The sequence below is a fragment of the Cyclopterus lumpus genome, chromosome 10 (assembly GCF_009769545.1).
Source record: "Cyclopterus lumpus isolate fCycLum1 chromosome 10, fCycLum1.pri, whole genome shotgun sequence".
Lineage (NCBI taxonomy): Eukaryota > Metazoa > Chordata > Actinopteri > Perciformes > Cyclopteridae > Cyclopterus > Cyclopterus lumpus.
In genome coordinates, this window is record NC_046975.1 from 13,118,342 (window position 1) to 13,140,973 (window position 22,632).

Sequence of the window (22,632 nt, forward strand, 5' to 3'; positions counted from 1 at the left end):
TGTGTGCTGTGTGAAAAGAACCAGATGGCAGGGTGGGGCAGCGAGGAGGGGGGGGGGACGGAGGGACTGGGGCAGGATGTGGGAGGGCCAGGATGCAAGGGGAGGGCTTGTGGGAGGGGCTAATACTGTGCTCACTTGCGCACCCCTGGTGCATGAACAGTGTAGCTGCAGGTTAGATTTTCTGCACTGAACAAAGTTGGATATTATTACACTACATTTGGTTTTGAAACATTAAAAAAAGTCATTTAAAGCTAAAAATATCTAAAGAATCTAGAAATTAGTTTTGCTTTACAATCTGCTTATTAGATTTGGCCTGTGGCCTCTAAAACACTTTCAACCAAGACTAAACACCAAAAAAAGTCTCTATCCTCCAACCTATAAAAAAAACAAGTTTGTAAGAATTCATAAAACAAAATGTGCTTATTTAATGGTCTTACATAATGTACAATTACAAGTATAACAACCTGTACATATATTCTATTTGATTAAATTCAAAATTAAATGAAATAGATCTGGGTCCCTTATCAGTGAATTGCAACATGGAATCTTGTATCACTCGTTTAAGTTCCAATGAGTAATGTGTTCTCATATAAATTATAGATATATTTGAGGATCTTAATTGTTAAATTGGTCGTCAATGTATTAAATGGCTTGAAATGTATTTCAGCAGGTCACTGTCATGTTCTGAATTTTGATTAGGTTGTTAACATTTGGATGAAAGAACACACATAGAACACACACTCTATTTTAGCCTTGAACTAAAACAATTGAGATATTAATTCTGCACATTATTAACTCGTATTTTTGTTATGTAGTGTTATGGAGTAGCAAGTCATCTATCATTAAATCTATATGTATTGACTACAGGAGGAACAATGTGTGGGTCCTTCAGTGGGTTTCCTGTTTATGTGTGGAGCTACAGTGCCCTCCACTGGAGAGATTGGTGTACTGCTGCTCAATGGCAAAAGGCTGGCAAACCCATACACCTGGATACTCTTGTTTATTACCTTCACACTCACCATCTGAGTTGTGTGCGAGTGCGTGTGTGAGGAGTGTGTGATAAACAGAGCGAGGACAAAAAGTAAAATAAATAACATACTGACTGCGTATATGTGAAATGGGGGAGACGGAGGTGGAAGGAGTGTGTTGAAGTGGGAGATGGGGCAGATGTTTGGAAACAGTGGGTCTGTGTGTGTGTGTGTGTATGTGTATGTGTATGTGTGTGTGTGTCAGTGTTTTTCTCTCAGGGCCATTCTGACCTCTCTATGCTCTTCTGGCCATGAAGGTCTTTAGCGATGACGCACACTCGGCACGTAACGGCTTCACTGATGACACACACACACAAACACACACAGTATGCTGCCTGCATTGCTGATAAAGTGCATTACAGTCAACATACCGACACAGCACTACCTTGAACTCGAATTCACACTTGCTGAAACCACACAAACAGCCCATAAATCCCCATAGCAAATAACAAGAGGACACACACACACACACACACACACACACACACACACACACACACACACACACACACACACACACACACACACACACACACACACACACACACACACACACACACACACACACACACACACACACACACACACACACACACACACACACACACACACACACACACACACACACACACACACACACACACACACACACACACAAAGAGAGAGAGAGGTGAGCTGCTGGTGTGCTTATTAAATCAGTCCTATATCAGCCAGTCTCCTTGGGACAGCAGAAAAGATTTACTACAGCAATTACACTGGCTAATTACAAGGAGGAGAGAAAGAGGGAGTGAGGGAGAGCTACAGAGTGCAAAGGAGAGAAGGAAATCAAATCAAAAGGAGCGAGAGCAAATAAAGGTGTGAGAACACAGAGAGCAAATAAAGGGGAGAGAGATAGAGAGAAGTTGGTTTAAAGGACAAAGAGGATGTGACCTTGGCCAGCCACAACACCTGAGCCTTGAATAGGGTACATGGAAACAACAACAAAAAAACAAAGGGTTCAATGTTCAAACTTCAAAGTCACAGACCAGCTGTGCGTGCCTGACTGAATAACTGAGTGACTCACTGAGTATGTAAGTAGTTTTTTCTGGGGTACTCTGGTAGTCTATGTGGCGCTTTGGTGTTTGTTATTCACAGTGTGAATGTCCTTGACGCTGCACTGGCCTTCACAGCACAGTGCTCCCTCTACGGGGAGGAGAGTGAATTACATCATTAAGCTGGCTCACTCACCGTTATCAATCAATCCTGATCCTTGTTCCTCGCGCTATGGATGACATGCGGTGACATTTACAGACACTTATATACGTTACTCACGTGTGTGTAGATTGACTGATGAGATTAGTTTTCTTACAGACGGGAAAGTGTTAAGTCTGACAATATCTAATTTTTTTATGTAGCCTTGAAGAGAAGCAATTAAAAACGGCTAATAACGTGATACTTCATCATTTCTATTAAGGAAAGAAGAGTCACAAGCTCTTGCTCATGTACACTACATCGAGTCAGTGCCAGCTGCTTGCCAAATGTACTGACTTGTCGCTGCTTGTCAAGTGTACTGTCCATCCTGACCGCTTCTATGACATATGCACAACCATGCAGAAAGTCTCATTTACATGCGCACAGAGGTGGAAATTAAAACTTAGAAATTGGGTTTCTATCTCAATTAAAAAGTTAGATGAACTGTAACACACATGCACCCCATGAGGCCCATTTTGCCCTGGGCAAAAAGGATTAGGTGCTGCGCTCCCGTCAGCCCTCAAATATTCATTATTACCTTATGGAAAGATAGCAGGCAGAGAGCAAGAAGGAGCTAGAAAAAGGGAGAGTGCGGAAAAGAGCATGAGTAAGTGATAGAGAGGCACTTTATGAATACAAGCAGTTCTGACTTATGCAAAGCAAACTAGATGAAATGAGGACAGAACAAAAATGAAGGTCTACACGGTGTCATGCCATGGAGGACAGTTAAAAGCCCGTTGTAGAACTAGAGCACACACTCATCCTGTTAATCCCACAGTTTCCGTCCTCTCCAACCATCCATCCCTTCACTTGTCTTTATCTCTGCTTCAGTGATGAGGACAAAGGAAAGCACTCACTCATTTGCTCCATCCCTCCCCAGTTCTCCTCCCCCCTCCTTTCTCCATCTCTTGGTGTCTTCAGGCAAGGCTCGTAGGCCTGATTAGCAATTGTGACTTGACCGCATGGTGGAAAGATTGGCACACATGCAAAAACACACAGGAGCATGAACACACACACACACATTTTTGTACATACACACACACACACACACACACGTATGTGTGGCAAAGAGGAGGCCAAGGGCCAGTTTTGCTAGGTCTAATTACCCCTTGAGCAATGCCCAGAGACAATAAGGGGGCTGGGGAGGGAAGTTTGCCTTTTCTAATGTCAGCCATTGCTCGCAGGACATACACACTCTGACTGGAGGCAAAAAGATTGGGCTGTCGTCTGGTGCTTGTCACTAGGGTGTCTTTCAGCCAACATGTTAATATGACCAAGCCAAGGAAGCTAGTGACTAGAGGAGAGGGGGGGGGGGGGGGGGGGGGAAGAGGAAAAAGACATGTGGAGAGCAATGCTGGAAGAGAGATGAAAGGAATGAATAGCAAACTTGGAGAACTTGCAAAGGGAGGCAGTATTGTGAGGTAGAGGCCATGGAGCAAAAAGGATGAGAGAAAATAATTTGGAGTATGACATTGTGATTTGATCAACAAAGTAAGAAGAAACAAGGCATGAAAGCCCTGTTTCAGAGAGTTTGCCTCATTATGATGATTAAAACACTAGATAGCTCCATACACATGCAAACACAAAGCCCCCTGTGAATCAACATGTTGTGTATTTAATTTACAACTTTGAATCATTGGAAAACCGGAGAGTATACCGATCCAGAAATCCAAACTGCTTAAAACATGGCGAGCACTCCTTTGCATTTGTATGTGTGAACTTTTCTCTTTGTTGCAAAGCTTTGGGAAAACTACTGCAGGTGTTTGAAATACATCAATAACGCTGGATCATAGTCAAACTAAGTAGCTGGAGGGGGATGACAACCACGATCTGGCAACCTCCAACTCTGCGTGGGAACCTGGGGAAAGTCTCTCTCATCAAAAGATCCATTGGGGTGCAGCAGGGTTTCCAGTTTGTGAAATCAGTTTTATCCCATCCCCAAAAGAGAAAAAATAAACTAAACTAGAAAAACAGATATTTAAACATAGAGACAGACGTGCAAATCCTTTACACGAACATCTGTCTGCTGGCCTCTCTCAGGAATTGGCTGTATTTGAGGCTAGACAAAAAGACATGCATGCACACAGACACAAACACACACAAGTACACACCTAATCCCACCATGTGCTTATGAGCCATCAAGGGACGTGTTGCCAATCAGACTGCTATGTGAGGTTGGGCGAATGAAAACAATCAAAGAACAACACACAATGTGGCTGAGAGACTGGCACGTGTTTGTGCGAGTGACGAGTGTGTATGTGTGTGCATGTTTGTGAGTTCACAGATTCAAAACACACATAATGCCAACCAGAGACCAGCCTCTGGGCTCACCCAGAGGTACTGTTTGTAGAGATATGTTCTGGTTCTTCTAAAAATGATACATGGTAAGAGTGGACTATTGAGGAAAAGAATAAACTTAGCATGTACTGCTGCTGTACATCTCTTTGGACGAAAGTGTGTGGTAAGGATTATCTTTGCACTGTAAAGCTCATTCCATGTTCAACTTGCAGGCTGACCTGGTTGTGATAGGTTTTTCATTTTATTATTTAAAAAGGTTCTTAATATGAGATTTTGTGCCAGTGACTCTACACGGCTCTCACCGGCGGCTCGCAGTTCATGGCGCTAACAACCGTTACAGTGATGACTGAGCTTAGTGTTTACCAGAGGGTAAATGAAGCAAGGGCACTAAGTGTCTGCGACTATGCGTCTCACGGAACAGCGCTATAAGATAAGATCTCCCTTTATTAGTCCGTTATCGGCTGTAACCGTGGAAGAAGCGCATTGCAGAGCGGTGGACCAGCGCTAGCCAGTGGCGCACTCTCACATGCTCCGAAAGGCACGCTCACGGCCTGGCTATGTCAACTAAGCACAGAAAGTCTCAGACGGATTGCGACTTCAGTCTCTTCATCTTTACATTGCAAATTGTTGTAGATTTCCATTTCAATCCTCTGAATATCAAATAGAGAAAACCTCTGAACAACAAGACAGTAGAGCAGCCACCCTCTCTACAATTTAAGGTTCGACCGTTCAAAATATTGTAACACAATGTCGCATTTTCTTTATTCTACCTGTTGTTCGTGCTGTGGATTTGTTAACTAGCATGCGTGTGTATGTCTAGCGAGCTATTGCTCCGCTCTCTGTCTTGTCTTTTCTCACGGCTCAGTGAGTATGTCAGACTGCATTGGCCCTCTTTCAGAAGCTACTGAGAGGTGGCAGCACCATTAAAATTTAACCCACTATCTCACCACTCACCACACACTGACAAGCGAAGGGGAGAGAATGGCAGAGATAGCCAGGCAGGCATACAAGGATATACAGGCATGTATCTAACCACCGATTTGCACACACAACCGTGCATACACACACACGCACAGACCAAGGAATGTGTGAGATGTGATAGCAAGAGATTGGGAGCGACGGAGCGAAAGATCCTATACAGATGGAAAGTAAAGAATAAGATGGAAGAGATTACCGCTTGAAAACCACACACATCTGATGCATAAACGGCTGTGGAAATGAGTGACATCAATTCAGCATGGGAAATTGAGAATGTGTATGGGCCTTGCGTCCAATCAGTCGACACTATCCCTCTCTCTAAATCCACATTTCCAAACTTTCTATTACTTTCTCCCTCCGTCATAGGCAATCATTTTAGTTTCCCTTCCTCTCCTTTCGAAATCTAATCAGTCTTTCTCTTCAATATTTTTTGACACATTGCTTTTTTCATTTTTCTGTCTTCTCTCCATCTCCAGTTTTTGTACTCCTCTCTCTCTCTCTCTCTCTCTCCTTCTGTGCTTTTCTGCCCCAGTGGAGTGTGGGATCGCAGGCAGTGCTGGGAGGCCTACGGTCGTTTAATTAAGAAGCAAGGCAGAACAAGGCCACAGTTAACAAGGACACACACAGAGTTTGTGTCTGCTTTACTTGTAAGTACCCACGCTAAAGACACAGGACAGACACAGAGACAAATCAGAGGTTGAAGACCTGGGTTGAAATCTACGGGACAAGGACTCAATCAGCAAGTGCAATCAGACACAGGACACACACACAGCTACCATTACACACAGCGACGACACACACGTAATAAGCCCAGAGCTAACGGACAAGAAGAAGGCCATTACATTATTCAGTCTACCTCATCACCACAGACACACAGACACACAGACACACACACACGGCGGGATGGAAGTAGCTATTTTGAGAGTGTGTGCGTCCGTTCTCTGCGAAGGTGACTTTGGGCTGGCTGGAGTGGTAATTGGGTACACATACAAATGCCTTTTTCTTTCTCTTCCCCACGTTCGCTTCAAAGTCTCTCCCCCCCCCTCCCACCATGATCCCTCTCTTTCCCTCGCCGCAGCCCCGAACGTGATTACATTTCCGACATGAGTGAGGGGTGAAGAGAGAGAGAGCACTGAAATGAAGAAAAAGTGAGAGACAGATGATTGACTTAAAAACAGCTCTTACACTGGATGGAAATATTTTTAAAAAAACTAAAACAAATACATTAGCACACACACACTCCATACATTATAATTTACCCCCTGCACACAAAAACACATACCTCTATATAAATATAATTTACAGGGCAGGAGAGCAAGGAAAAGCGTAGAAAATAAATATTCTTTCGGATCTTTTCACACACATAAAATCGAACTAAAAATTGCCTAAAAAACTGTGGTGGCAAAGTCAGAGTCAGTACAACAATGCCACACACACACACACACTTCTCTCCCTCTCTTTTCCATCTCTTCTTCTGCACTCTGTCGCTCTAATGATAAAATTAGCATTCCTTTCCCTCCTCTGCTGGACAAGAGGTGAGAACCACAGGGACGGAAGAAAGGAGAGGGAAAGAGAAACAAGAAGAAAGATGGGAACAAAAGAAGACATTAAGAGAAAGAGGAAAAAGAGAGAGCGAGATGTGAATACAAAGAAGCGAACAGAGAGCAGCGTGTGACAGGCAGAGAAAGACGAGGGGTAGTAACACAAAGACAGAAAGATTAAATGAGAGAGCAAGAGAGAAAAAGACAAATACAGTGAGCAGACAGGATGCAGAAAACGAGGGGGGGAAATATACCCTCAAGGGATTCTCATCACCATGACAACACTCTCCTGTCTCCTTTGCTGTCTAGTTTCATGATGTCCTGCTACTTTCGTGGACCTCAGCACAGACAAAATATCCACTCACTATCGCTGTCAGATAATCAACCTGTGGTTAAATAATCTACGATAATAAGATCAAACATACTTTACTTAAATATAAACTAGGTGTGTATGAAGGAACAACATCAACAGCTGGACAATCATGGTTGTGCACACTTTGTTTACTGCGCACGTCTGCTGCACGTCCGTGCACGTGGGAGGGTGCATAAACCTGCATGTGTGCATGTTTCTACAGGGACAGGGTAGAGGGCCCACAGAGTATAATTAAAAGCCAGAGACACAGAGTCCTTGGGAGTGACTGCAGCAAGAACTTTATGGGGAGAGGGGAAAAAAAGAGGGAGGGCAAAACAGAAAAAAAGAAAAGGAAAACTGACCTTTAAAAACACAGTGAGACGGAGAGAGGTGTATTAGAAGATGGGATAGCGGGAGATGGACTGAATAAGATTATGCCAAATTGAATGCGGCAAAGAAAGACAGGAAAAAGTGAGAGAATGAGCGGTAAAGGAAACATTATTGGACTGAGTTGTTTTTCAAGGAGGGCCAGAGGAAGAAAAGAGAAGACAAGAGAGGGAGAGGGACCGAGACGGCGTGAAAGCGAGGGAACAAGAGAATCCTAATCAGAAACCTGAAGAACAAAATAATAAGGCTGCCTGACAGCAAATGTCAGCTCGGGGAGGGTAGCAGATGGGAGGGAGAGAGGGAGAGAGAGAGAAAGAGCAAGACAGAGGGATGGGGGGGGGGGAACATTCAGGAGCAGACAGGTGGGGTTGTAGTGATGGAGACACTTCTCCATCATTGCTCCCTCCAGGAGGAAGGAATACAATCTTTCTGATGCTAAGAAGCAACCAGGAAAGATATTCCCCATCTCCCACTGGAGGGAAACAGAGCCGCCAGGTCAGGCGGGTGAACCCTCATATGATGGTATATATGTATGTGTGTGTGTGTGTGTGTGTGTGTGTGTGTGTGTGTGTGTGTGTGTGTGTGTGTGTGTGTGTGTGTGTGTGTGTGCGCGCGTGTGTGTGCGTGCACCAACACATTCACTGCCTGGCTGGGAAGTGTCGCCCTTGAGCCAACCTTGACTGCCGTTTTACTCGAGCTCAGCTTTGCTGTAATTCCCAAATCAAAAGCCATATTTTTCTCTTTTCCACGTTACTCGATTAGGACTTGATGGTGAGACGGGATCCTGACCGTCTTCCACAATGCTCTAGTAGCTTTCCTCCTTCATCAGTCCTTTTCTCAAAGAGATGCAGAGCAAATCCATTGATGTATCAAATATCTCCAAATCAAACAGTTTGATAAATCTGACCAAAAAAAATAAACACTAATTACAGATTTCAGTTAATGCCAGTGCCAGTGCCAGTACACACACACACACACACACACACACACACACACACACACACACACACACACACACACACACACACACACACACACACACACACACACACACACACACACACACACACACACACACACACACACACACACACACACACACACACACACACACACACACACACACACACACACACACACACACACACACACACACACACACACACACACACACACACGTAAAGGTTATTAATATATTGAATAATTTTAAATAAGTTTAAAGAACCAGGATATTAACCAAGCATTAAAACAAAATAAAACTGAAATATAATATGTTTCATCTAGAATTCTATAAATATTATTCAAGTATTGAACTTTGGCCAGTCTTTAACATTTAACACTGTGTCAAAAGGTCAGGCAAAGGTCAGCTGTGAATTAGATAACATATGCATCCTGTTAGGGTGAGCTTGAGCAATGTGAATCTTAAAAGGATATCAAACTTTAATGAGTAAAACAGTTCTCCTAAGTTGACCAAAAGGTCAATGGAGTAGATCCAGTGTTATTCAAAAGAAAAAAACCACAGACTCCACTACAGTGGAACCAATACAGATGTTGCACATGATGAAGTTTAGCAAAGCAGTCTCATCGGTCAAATATGTGTTGTATGTCGTTAAAGCAGCAAGTTCCCGTAAAGCAGAACTGTCAAAGTATTATCAATTTCTCGTGGCAACTTCTTTTATAGATAGGTCATTTTTAGATTGGTAGATAGCAGCTATTAAGGTTATAGACAGGTGCAAATTAGCAACAGGTGGCAGGTAAACTTCAGCATATTCAATCAGCAGGATTCATAGCTGTGAAGCAGCTTGTCCTGTCAGACTATGAAGTTAATATATTTTACTGGCTGTCAGTCATCATTAGCAATGATTTAGCGGTAATGTGTCACCATCAGGGAGAACATATGTAGTTGTCGCAAATAAACTTTTGAATGTCACGACATTTTCACTTTGAAGTCACGTTTAATTATACAACTGGCTTATACTGGCTTGATTATGACCTTTTTACTTGTTATCTTCTGTAGTGTTTACCGTTTTGGAATTGAAAACCCTGAAAGCTGGCCCCATCAGATTGTCTTCGTAATACACAATGTATTACAGTGGACCAAATAAACACAATAAAGTATGATTATTTCATGTTAGATGCTGTTGCTACAAATAAATAAACAGTTTGGAGCATTTCACATGTTGCACAGAGAACTGTAAATATGAGGAATACCAATATATCTAAACCAAATATAATAACTGTACAGTAGAGGTTCACCTCTGGATTATATTTGAAGTATTACATGCGTGTGGGTATTGCAAATTTCAACTAAGGGTGGTAATCTAGACAATTATCTAAACTTCCCCCGGGATAATAGCAGGCATTCATCCCTGAGCCATGTCTACTGTATAAGAAGGTCAAAAGAGATAGAGGTTATCAACTACTTAAAAAGCTGTCCCTGCTATTCCCCATAAACCACGGTTTCACCATCACACCTAAACCGTCCTCCTCAGTAAGGACATCTTCCCAATCACTTGTTCTCCTCTTCCCTCCCTCCCCTCATTTCTCTCTGGCTACACTCCGTGAGTAATGGCGAGAGCAAAGGATAGTGGCAGAGAGCTATAAAAGTGTAATTTGCTCCATTTTCCTTGGGAAACCAAATTCACTTTCTGTCCTGTGTTACAATCTGTTAACATTCAGATGGCCGGCATTGCAGACAGTGCATTACCCGCCTACACTCGCCACTAATGACCCTCACGCAGAGTACATACATACTCACGAGTATGGAGAGCAAGGACACACAAGCTATGAGTTTATAATAAGTGCAATGTGTATACTTGCATGTGCACACGGCAACGCACAAAAGACTCAGATTCTGGTTGTAACGGACTGAGAAAGGGCAAAAGGGGGAGGGAAAAGAGAAAGAGAGGGAATATAGAGAGAAGAGGTAGATGGGATGAAACTGTGTGGAGAAGCCAAGTATGTTTCACTGAATTAAATAACTTGCTCAAGCTCACTTTTTGCTCCTGGGGGAAACCCAGAGATATCTCTGCTGTCCCACAAGCCTTTCTCCTCCTCTAATCTGTCTGTCAGTCTGTCCTCTAATGCTCCAAAAGTCTTGTTCACATGTTCATTCTCCAGCTTTTCCTTCCCCCCTTTCTACTCCTCAGAGTAAATCTCCCAAACTCTCATTTTCTAACTCCATCTCTTTGTCTCGTTGTTCACTTCTTACATGCCTGTCTCTCCTTCACTCACTGATTCGCCAATACGCTCTCGCACTCTCATCTCATCACCCTTACAGCAGTCCTTTCTCTCTTTCTCTATCTCTCTCCTCCATTTCCACCACTCCTCTCTCAGGGAGCTAATAGCCTCCTCCTTTGTTCTTGGAGAACAGCGGGGAACAATGGCAGAGTGGGGCTTGTCGTTGTGGCAACAGGCATGAGACAAGAGAGAGAGGGAGGGAGACAAAGAAGAAAGGCAGAGAGAGAAAGAGCAAGCACAGAGGGGATGCTGGTTGTTAGCCGGGCGGCAGGGAAGCGAGCCCCGGCTAATTACACTCGTTTCCATGCACACCGCAATTAAACCCTGATGCACACACATACGCCGCCCGCGCTCAGAATATCCATCGCCAGCCACACATACATACTCGCTCGGCAACATCAGAGAGAAAGAGTGAGCAAGAGAGGAGGTGGCAGGGAGGCAGAAAGAGGGAGCCTGGAAAGGAAAAGAAAAGACAAGACAAGAAAAGACTGAGGCTATTTTGAATTAATGCTGAGGTTCTCCCAAGTAGCACAGTAAAAGTTCATTTAACTTCTCGTCCAAACACAATCAGCTAGAATACTGTAAGTTAACATTAAGGTACGAAGTGGGGCAGTGACCTCTTAACAACCCCCATTCTCTTCCTTCAATTCCGTCTGTCTCTCAGTCAAATCCAACTAACCAACGGTTGCAGTATTGTCACCGGCTGGCCTCAGTTTCCATACTCGTATATCAATTCTCCCCGTCTCTCTTATCAGTTGTATTCTTCCCACTTGGCATCTACCATCAGTTAATCAGGCTCCATCTCTTCACAAGATGATCTCCCTCTCTCCAGAGATGAAGAGCTTTAACTTCACACAAATTAACACAACCGGAATAGTGGAGGGATTGAAGTAGAGGTTGGTACAAATGGCAGAGAGACGGAGTGAGAGAGACTTGCATCCAGGTCACACCACCCTGTAGGGTAGAACGTATCCACTGCCTCATAAACACCCAGCTTCCTTCATCCATCTTTTCATGCCGGAACACTCTTTTCCATTAACACGTCTCAGAGAAACATGTGTTCCACGCTGTCTGCATGTCAATTCCATTATTCATGCAGTTTAATGCTCACCCAAAGTGTGTGCACATGTGAGCGTTAGTGCTGGACATTAAAGAGCAGGAACGTGTCAGCACATGTCTGAAGACCAGCTGATGTATTGGTCACATTGAGCTTTTCAGTGTTAATGGCGTGTGTGCGTGGTACACACATACCAATATGCACACACACGAAAAGCACAACTTCACAGCTGCATGCACACACGCGTGGTGCCAATGAGGCAGATGAGGAGTGAAAGGAGTCACATTAAAAACAGGCAAACTTGTCCTGTTTCGCTTTCATAGCCCGAGTCCATTTTCATAATGCATTAAAACCACCGCTGAGAAGAGAGGGAGACATGGAAAGGAGAGGAGAGAGATGAGGAGGGGGGTAGAGAGGGATGGAGACACAGAGAGAAAGAAATGGAAAAGAGGAGAGAGGGGACAAGAAACATTCTCAAAGTAATCTAAAGCTGGTGGATGCATGTGGGTGCGAGGAAACAAGATAAGGATGAAGGGAGTGGAGGAGTAAGAACAGAGAGCTCGTCTCAGAGGCAAGATATGGGAATAGAAAGTGTCTGATAGAGGCAGACAGATTAGGGAGGTGGATGAAAGAAGATGGGATACACTGATAAAACAAGTAAGGATGACGGCGAGAGATGGGGAAGATGATTTACTCAAACTTTCATTGTGTGTATTATGAATGCATGAAGGTTTCTTTGGGTGTGCATGTGTTTCTAGAACCTTATGATGAGTGTGCGTGCGTGTGTGTGTGTGAGTGTGTGTATGTATGGTACAGTGGCAAGGGGCAGAAGGTTCTCTGTTTCAGCACCAGCAGGCTGATGAGAGTTTGGGGCCAAACAGCCTGGAGGCAGAGCTGGCCTCGTTACTTTCTCTCTTTTTTTCTCTTTCACACAAACAAACACTCAATCGGAAATTTAACACAGCTACGGCCACTGTAACAAGCCGAGCATTTTGAACATCAAACCTCAGATCATAACGATTAACACATGAAAACACAATGTTTACAATGAATATCCACTTGTTTAACTGTTAACTGCACTTTGAGTTTACATTTTTTAGTCTGTCAAAGCTCCATTGCAAGAAATTCTCGACATTAATATTGAACCATGTGAAACCTATAATGTAAAAGATGTTCCAGCACTGGCTAAACAGCATGTACCGTTTGGATAATCTAAAAGTAGCCAACCTAAATGTCTAGTTGAATATGCGCAAATATATATAATAATAATAATAATACATACATATATAATACACGTACATCATTGGGACGTTGAACATTATTGAAGTTTGCTCAGCTGCATGTGAAGGTCAATACTAGAGGAATACTCTTTAATTTGCCATGTAAACAGCTTAGTTTTAGTATAAACTGCATATTTTGTGCATGTTGTTTAGTTATGGTGCACAGGGTTGTAAAGTGAAGTAAATGTGTGGCTGGACAAAGTAAAACATCTGACAAACTGAAAATAAAATATATTTACTTTTAGAGTGAGTGCTCTTTAAACTTGCTTTAGGTACATAATCCATCACAGCTAATTCTATGCCTGCTTTTTCCCCCTTTCACAAAGTTACGTTATTGTCATCAGTGAAGCAGCCGTGAGACAGCAAGTGCAATGTGTTTCTGACCTGGAGAGAAACTATTGAACTCACATGTACTCAAACAACCCTTACATTATGCTCATCCTATTTGGATTTTATGACAACCTACGACATGAATATATTGCTGTGGAGCAGCCAACTCTCAAACCATCAACTTAAAAAAAAAGTTCAAGAAATGTACTTAAAATCTTTACAAGCTGATTCATATGCCATGCTGAAATAAGCAGAAACAAATGGATGCCTCGAGGGTAAGAAAAAAGCAATCAAAAAATTTTAAAAAAAACATTGGAAATAGATGGTGGCAATTTATTGTACATGGTTTGCAGTGGGCTAAAACATACCGGGCACCCAGTAGGATATATTAAATGTCTAATAACAATCAATCTACAAAGAATGACAAGAGCAAGTGATTTCTTCTTATCGATTGGTAAGTGAAGAGTTAAGGAACAAGTCGAATAGAGGCTGAGGCATCCAAAAGCCTATCTCCTCCAAGTCAATGGCGTGAAGGCTATCTCACACACACCTGACAGAGACAGAATGCAGCAAATAGTGCCGGAGGGAACAAGAGAGACGGAGGCCGGCAGACAGTGAGAAGGAAAGGGGAAGGAGGGAGCCGAAGAGAGCTAAAGAAAGGAGAGAGAGTATAAAGCAGAGGCATGGAAAGCGGGATGGGTGGATAATGGTAAACACAGTGGTCAGAGGATGAGTATTGCTTGCTTTGAGTTGAACAATTGTTGCTGATAATGAGAAAAACTGTCAGAAGAAGAATTGGATAAGCAGCATGCTGTATGTGGGTGTTAAGAGAACTGACGCCGGATAGAGGCCCAGTGTCATGAAACACTAAGAGCTCCAGCAGCCACACGCTAAAACTTTAATCAGGCATTAATAAAAACAATATCATTACTGTCTGCCTGAGGAAGTACCAACGCGCGCACACACACACACACACACACACACACACTGAATCTGGCAGGCAGGCAAAGGCACAAAATTGCAGTCCAGGAAACATGCAGACATAAACAACCTCATCACTCAGTGTTTTTCCTGTTCTCACTCTGTCTCCATTCCCCTCCTATTCATCCTCCCGCTTTTTTATTGCATTTTTATTGCCCTCCATATTTCAATCCATCTTTACAATCATTGTGAAAATAAAGCACAAACAGTGTCTGGGCATAGAAGAGCACACGCATACACAAATGAGCATCGAGATGGGTGGAGAAGCGAAAAAGCATGGAGAATAAAAGCACCGTCTCAAGGACAAAGGTAAGCCACTCAACTCTCGTCTGAAAGCATGGCTGCTTCATACAGAAAAGGGGGCTGAGACTTGAGTCAAGCAATTGTAAGTAGCACAGCTCCCCAGTCGCACTATTCATAAACCGAAATAAAGACAAACTATGAAAAATGAGGAGCTAGACACAAAATGGACATTCGGAGAGACACACCTGAATGCTGTAGCCTTCTTGAAAGAGTAGCAGAGCTATAGAAATCTATCTCTCAGTCTTTTTCTCTGACAAAGCCTGGAAGGATGAAAGCACTGAATGAAAACCTACACAGGACCTTAAGGGACGGGATAATGGTGGCACAGAAAGCAGAAGCAGAAAACAAGGCCGTGAAGAAGACAACGTCATTTCATGGATGTTCCTAGAAGATGGGACGGAAGTTGAAGAGTAGAAGATGGTAATAAGGAAAAGAGGATAATAAGTAAGGCAGTAAGAGAAGAAGGGAGAGGGTAGAAAGTGGAGAGAAAAAAGAACTGAAGAAGAAAGTAAGTCAGAAAAATACTTTACTTTTCTTTCTTAGTTCTGAATGATCCCTGCCCTATATACTCAAACAGCGTGAGATATGTGAATGTGCACGGGCGTGCACGCATGTGAACGGATCACGCACCGATAACATTACACTCCTTAATTCCTAATTAATCCTTCTAAACTGGATTATGGCGCAGAGCATGACAAGCCCAGGATTCCACCCTTCACCCTGATGTATGCGTGTGTGCATAATGTCACTGTATTCGTTTTTCAGTTTAAGTTCTCATAAGGCCAGCTTGTCCTCAGTTACATGATGTTGGGAAATGAAGCCGACAGTGTCTGTGGTCCCCGATGACATAAACACACAAAGTCATTCACTTAGTCTCTCACACACACACACACACACACACACACACACACACACACACACACACACACACACACACACACGCAAAGGAGTCCCTAGACTATAGGTCTTGAAACGCTTATGAATTATTGTGGTGAGTGGCAAGAACTCGTGGCATAACTTTACACATTTTAAGGGAGGACTCAAGGGGGATATGTGCTTACTCACATAACAGACACAGGTCCCCTGACACGCACACTTGTCCTCTTTTGAGAGCTGCCACACAAACTGTCCCATGTGTTGGATTCTGCATTACTATGCAGTCTGAAATAAAACCAGAGGGCTTTACAGATGCCAATACTAATGATCTCTCTCTCTCTCTCTCTCTCTCTCTGGATGTTGGAACAACAATATTACCAAAGCACCAAGACATAACACAAAAAAATATACAATGAATATGGATAATAATAAGACAAGAGAAATAACTACAGTTAAAGAAAGCACAGTTGTGTTTCTTGGGACACAATAAAGGATTAATTTGTGTGTTGGTCACTCACTGTCCCTCAGGTTGGCATGATAGGACATATGGTGCAACAAGGTGGGCTGTTCTTAGTTGAGAAGATTCTCCCAGTTCTCTGAAACCAGATACCCGAGAGCAGAGCCGGTCCAAGAACGTTTGTCTGGTTTCAGCACATTTTAGGATGAAGTGCTTCTCTGTCTCAACAGGAGCAGTTAGTCTCAACACCAACTGACTCAGGAGACTCTTTTCTGGGTTCAGCTCTTGGCTTTGGAGGATGTCTTGAGAATTTGATGGTGGGTGATTCCAAAAATGTAGTGCTCGTTTGTGAATTTACATTATCTCTCTCTCTGATGTTCACATGAGCAGAGGATTGACAGCTGTAAAATGCACACAATGAAGCGGCTACTTTTTTCTTCTTCTATTCAAGCAGAAAATCCTTTGCACCCACAGGTAACTACATGTATCTTCATGTTGTCACTGATAAAATGTCATCATGCAAAAAAAAAATAAAATTTCAAAACAGTAGAACATGAGAACAGTAGATAAACATAAAAGCCTCCGGAAAGTGCAAGTGGATTTTGGCTAAAAGTCTCAAGGAAAACTAGCTACATTTGGCCCACAGTATGAATTAATAATGTGTAACATATTGCACTGAGTGTACAGCTTTGTGTTCTCTGTGCTCATTAAACCATGCTGGCTGCGGAAACAATTGGAGGGCAGAAAAGGGAAGTAGGGTGGTGGATATATGGAGGGGGGTCACAAAGGGATAGATGGAGTGAGTTGAGGGGGATTAGCATGCTTTCATGCGTTCTACACCTCAGTGGAGCACCATGGGGCTTGTTGAAGCCTCTAAGTGCTATGAAGTATTAAGCAGACAATCTCTAAGGAAACCCGGTGGTATGTGCATGGTGTGTGCCGACTGACCACTAACTGTGTACAGTTAAGTACTAAGCCCTAAATAACCTATTTGGAGAACAGAAAGAGGAAAGGGAAGTGCAAGGATTCAGTGGAGAGCCAAACATTGTCCAAGGAGCGAGGCATTCAAATGCTCGCTGTGACCTGTTCCACTCCTCTGAGGTAAAGGAGAGAAAAAAGAAAGGGACAGAGGAAAAGAGAAAGGTCTCTGTCCATCTGTTCTCTCACAGGGTGTACACTGTGAACAAAAGGCATGCAGGACGCACATGTTGATCAAGTCACCTATTGTTAAGAGCAGCAGAGTTGTCTCCTGCCGCCAGCAAGGCAGTGCGCCACTAAGACCAAACTGAACACCTTAACTCTCTCTCTGCCCAGCTCGCTCATTTCACCTTTTTCTCACTCACACAGCTAACTTAACTCCGTTTCCACATTTTACCTCACCTCAACATCCATCTCCTCAATCACTCTCGTCGCTTCATGTCTCTCCACCTTTTGATCATTTTTTATTCCTTCATTCCCTCCCTCAGTGCTCTCTTCGGTCGTACACAGATCACTCTTGCCTCCATTCGTCCTTCTCCTAGCCTCATTCATTCTGCACCGCTCTCCTTCACTCTACCCTCAATAACGCCATCCGTCTTCTAATCTACTGAACCAAGATAAGTCTCCATCCATCTGCATCTCTGACAGTAATCTATCCTACTTTTTTTCTATATCATACTTGCAGGTTTTTGAAGTCATAGAAATGCCATTTTAAGGGTATGTAGCATAAACTAAAGACAAATGTAAGAAATAAACAAAAGAAACAGCTGCCGTGACAACCTTTGACACAATTCATACTGATCTATAATATTCAGTCTCAAATCTCAGAAAGCAAATTTATACCTACTACCACACTATACACAAGTTTATACCGCCACTTGATGCTACTTTTTTTTCTTTTGGCAAACAATGCAGTGGCCTTCATGTTTGTTTGCTTCAACTGGCTTCAATCAAGCAGCATACTTGTTATCATCAATCCAGCTCCCAAAAATGTGCACTCTCTCATAGTGGCGGCAAGCTTTTATCTTTCTTGGGTTAGCCAACTACCTCGTGAGCCAACAAACAACACTTTTAGTACTTTCTCCCATAAAAGCAGCAGTACTGCATCAAGTGCTACCCAGTTTTTTTATGGTCTGGAAGAAAGGAAAAGCAGCACGTTTGTAGTTCTATGCAGACAGCTTACAGCTCTGAAAATCAATAAATAACATGGTGTACTTTTAGATTTTCATTAAAAATGAAATTAGTTCAAAAAAGTCTTCAGTGATTTGTTTTCAAGATCTTAATAATGCTTGAATAATGTTTATTTTACTATTAGTGGTATCATTTGCAATGCTGTTTTGGTCTGTTGCTCTTGCTGCTATATTCTTTGAGGCTAGAAACAAAGAAACCAGTGAGAAGGTAAAGCTTGAAAGCCAAAATCAACATGAAACTTTGAAAGCAAAAAACTTTCCAGAACAGACTGAAAAAAACATTCTTGGAGCAATCTTTAGAAGTCTCTGGGGTACCACTGCATTCACCCAAACAGACAGGAGTTGCTGCTGATGCCATGTGCATGCACAACAAGTCCTGAAAGGTTCACTCTGCTCGCTGCGCAGCTACAGTGTAACGCTTCTAGCAGACTTCTAAGTACAATACATGGACAATACATGGAAGACAAAAGACAGACAGTACATGTGCAAAACCTGCGACCCACATTAGTTTTAGGTACCATATATCTGGTGTACTGTAGCTCGTTATAGATGGGATTTAGGAGAATTCTGACTCAAATTTTCAGGCCCAGTCAAGCTCCAAGGCCCATCTGAGATGGTACAACTTCAAAGCCCACTCACTCAGATCAATACTTAAAGTAGTAACTCCATTCACACAATGACAAATTACTCATCTGCTTTCTCCTTCTCTTTCTTTTACTGTTAGTCCCTGAAGCCCTACTATCACCCCGCTTTGCCAGTCTCAGTTTCACCCTGCAGTTAATCTGCTGGGTGGACTGATGAGCGCTTGGGGAACCAACAAGGGGAAGATGAAGGAGAAGAAAGAGGGGAATGAGAGTTAGGGGGAAGGGGATGGTGAGTGAGCGATGGCCATGCATTATTGAGCATACAGAGTAGAGTTTTAGGGGATAAATGTGAAAGCATGTTTGGGGACAACCTTTTCCCTTCTACCTCCACAGCCTTCTCCCTTCCTTCATTTCTTGCCCTCCCTCCAACTTTCCTTCCCCCATGCGGCTCGCCACATCTCTTATTCAGTGGGGAGGTTAAAAATTCAAAGCTGGGAGGAAGGAGGTGCGAGGAGGAAAGAGAGTACCTGAAAATGGTCAAAATGAAGGAATGTCTTTAGGGAGTTTTCTCAAGCGCTAATCTAGAGAGCTCCTTGCTTTGATTAGGGGCAGACGTACACTTTCATGCAGTGCAGCCCACAACATGGTGAAAAATTAAGGTGCCTGCAGGGCGAAGCAGAACCCACGTCTCACAGAACACGACACATGCAGATACTGAGTAATGGAGCAAGGGCTTCAGCACGCACACGTTATTGTGCCTACACATTTTAGTCCACACAAATTACGGTCAGAGAGTGGAGCATAGCCTGGTCCATCAAGCCTTGTAAATACCATTGGTGAATATGCCACTGGGTTACACACACACAAAACAAGTGTGTGCAAAGTTTGGGTGAAATTGATAGTTTTAATATGTGTGATTGTGTGAGAACCCTGAAGACATGGTCGGAGCCATCAGCATAATGGGGACGATTGTCTAATAGCACCCTAATAACTCACTAGCTAGCTAACACGGCATCAGTAGCAGCTCAAGGCTACTGTTAAACAATTCTACTGAGATAGGGGCTTTGGACTTTAAAGGACACTTTCAAATGCCTATGTTGCTGCCATCTATCTTGCCTTTTCTCATTTTACAGCTTTATCTTCAACCCCCACCAGTCTTCCGTCATTTTTTCTGGTTCCATCTGTCATTTATTGTCTCTTTTCATAGGAACCCCTTTATCAGGCAGAGATAAGAGATGAGGAAATCAGGAGAGAGACGAGGAAGAGGAGAAGGGGGATGGGGGTTAATGCTCCTATCTTGTCAACTCCATCTTTGAAGCTGTTGCTCTTTACCGCTCCATTTTTTTAATGTATGCTATCAGTGACATCAAAGTGGGCTAAGCCTCTTGCGTGTGTCACTGCCCTCAGGGATAGGTAGGTAATAAAAAAATAAACAGAAGGAGTTGCTGAGGTGGGGAAGCACAGCCATCCAGAGTCAATCTGTACTTTTAGCGACACTGCACTTTGACTTTCTTTATCGCTCCCCCTTTATCATGATTAACAGGATTTCTAATCATCGATAGACAATATGAAAATTAAAGTATCTCTACCTTCACAAACACTTTGACACCCAGAGATCCAGGTTTGCACAGATGTAAGTCTGCACCCCCCCCCCCCCCCCCCCTCCTCCTCTCACACACGCACACACTCTCACACACGCACACACACACACACACACACACACACAGACAGTGGAAAAATAAGTATGCTGCTGTTACCAAAAGGAGCAAAACAGGAAGGAAGAGTGGGTGGAAGAGTGTAGGTGTGCATTCATATATGCCTTCATCCCCACAACCTTCCATCTCTGTTCATATTTTTTTTTCCCTCTTGGCCTCGGTGATAAGAGACAGACTCACGAACACTGGGGATACTTAGCATCTGTAACAAGCTTTTGAGTTTATCAGCCAATACCTCAATTAAACACACACGCGTGTGCGTGTGCACACACACACACACACACACACACACACCTGTCATATCACTGGGAACATTGAAATGGTAATGGTGTTAGGATGAGACATTGGAACGCTGGCTGGCTGACCGACTGGCTGGTTGGTTGGGAGAGGAGCCGAGTGAAGCAAAGAAAGACTATTCCGTTTAAAAACAGGATAATCTCCAGGAAAGAGAAAAGGCAGCAAGGAGATTATGCACACACAGCGGCAATGCTCCGGTATGAGTACACTTAGCTCATTTGCATGTAAAACAGAGGAGAGAGATATAACGAGGGAGGGATAGAATGAAGAGAATGAGTGGGACAAAAGCATGTATGAGTGTGTGTGTGTGTGTGTGTGCTTACATGTGTATGTTTCTGCATTTGAGAGAGCTGTTGCATTTGGCAATGAGAGCCAATTTGAGCACACACAGATGTGTTTGAACCTGATAAGGCCTGATGAATGAGCGGCGTTTTGCGGCTGTTCCTCAACCATAAAGAGATGGTGAATGAGGGAGCGCTGCTATTGCCGCACTGAGAATACACACCGAGGCTTAGAGAGCGAGCAGAGCCAACCTAATGCAATGCTAGTGTTAAGGGCTTAAGAGGTATAGTTAGGATTTAAACTTAAGCACTGGGTACACATAAACGTGCACACAACACAACCTGAAAACATCAAATCTTTCATTTACAGGTTATACCTGCATATTGAAAAGCTAGTCTATATATGGGCTATAGGTGCCGTTTCCATTCAAGTCTCTCACAGACACCACTGAGCAGAGACCCATAGTTATCCAACCGTCTGGTCATTCGTTGTAGGCAAAAAGGTGTGTGTGTGTGTGTGTTGGAAAAGGGTGAAAATAGGTAAGAGTAGAAATGGCAGCATCCAGAAATGGAATGAATACGAGAATAGGAGGAAGAATACTATGGTATTTCCCCAGCTCTTTCTACAGCATTAGTGACCCTTGCATTAACCTGCTTCTCCCTCTACAGCCCCAGCCTGAACACTGCATGATTTATTAAGGGCTGCTTCTGTGCGCTACACAAGTACACAAGTACACACACACACAATCACACGATCAGGCACAAACACTCTTGTGGCTTAATAAAGTGTGCCCATTCATTATTTAGTCATCTCAGTGCTTTATTAGTACACATTTAAACAGTCTCAGGAGACTGCAGCTCAGAGTCTACATATCCCATAAACTCTTATCTACAACTATCCCTAATTCTACACACACAAATGTACACACAAACTCAAATACAACTCAAATGCTTCTTGGCTGTGACCTAGAGGGGATCCAACAGTGGAAAACAAATATCTTCTGGAAGTGGGCTGTGTGGGGATTATGAAACTGGGATGATGGAGGAGGAGGAGGAGGAGAAGGAGCGAGGCAAGAAAGGAGCCCATAGAAGTAAACAGGAGCGTCTCCCATGTTCTCACCTGTGGTAATTTCCATCGAAAACTTGCAAGTAATTGCACTTAGCTCATCAGGCCTGTCAAATGTGGAGCAGTGACTATCAGGTGTAGAAGTAGAATCAGAAGAGAAACTAGACTGCATTATTTTTCACA

At 43.2% G+C, this 22,632-nt stretch overlaps 1 protein-coding gene across 3 annotated transcripts in view; it reads right to left on the bottom strand.

Moving 5' to 3' along the window:
- LOC117737639 (protein diaphanous homolog 1-like) overlaps positions 1 to 22,632 on the bottom strand; it is an 82,865-nt gene that overhangs the window by 21,483 nt on the left and 38,750 nt on the right. The window lies entirely within an intron of this gene.